A 425-nucleotide genomic window follows, 5' to 3' on the forward strand; every position below is an offset into this window, starting at 1 on the left:
TAATACAACAAGCAGCGCGTTTTTAGAAGAGATTTACAGCGCTTTTTTTATTTTAAAGAGCGCTGTTGTATCTTTTTACGGCGCTGGATACTACAGCGCTTAATTTTTTGGAAAAGCGCTGTAAATGGCTTAAAAAAAGCGCTGTAAAATACCATTTTTCGCATAGTGATGGTTGAGATTTGGTGATACAAGGCCAAGATATACCGTAGACAATTTTGATTGGATTACAAATTTAGACCTGAACCCAATCATAACTGACCATTGATCACTGTCTCATATTTTTATCTTGTGAAATTTGCCCTTAAAATATTATTATTATTATTATTATTATTATTAGTATTAGTATTATTATTATTATTATTATTATTATTATTATTATTATTATTATTATTATTATTATTATTATTATTATTATTATTATTATT

The sequence above is a fragment of the Cicer arietinum genome, chromosome 3 (genome assembly GCF_000331145.2).
Source record: "Cicer arietinum cultivar CDC Frontier isolate Library 1 chromosome 3, Cicar.CDCFrontier_v2.0, whole genome shotgun sequence".
NCBI lineage: Eukaryota > Viridiplantae > Streptophyta > Magnoliopsida > Fabales > Fabaceae > Cicer > Cicer arietinum.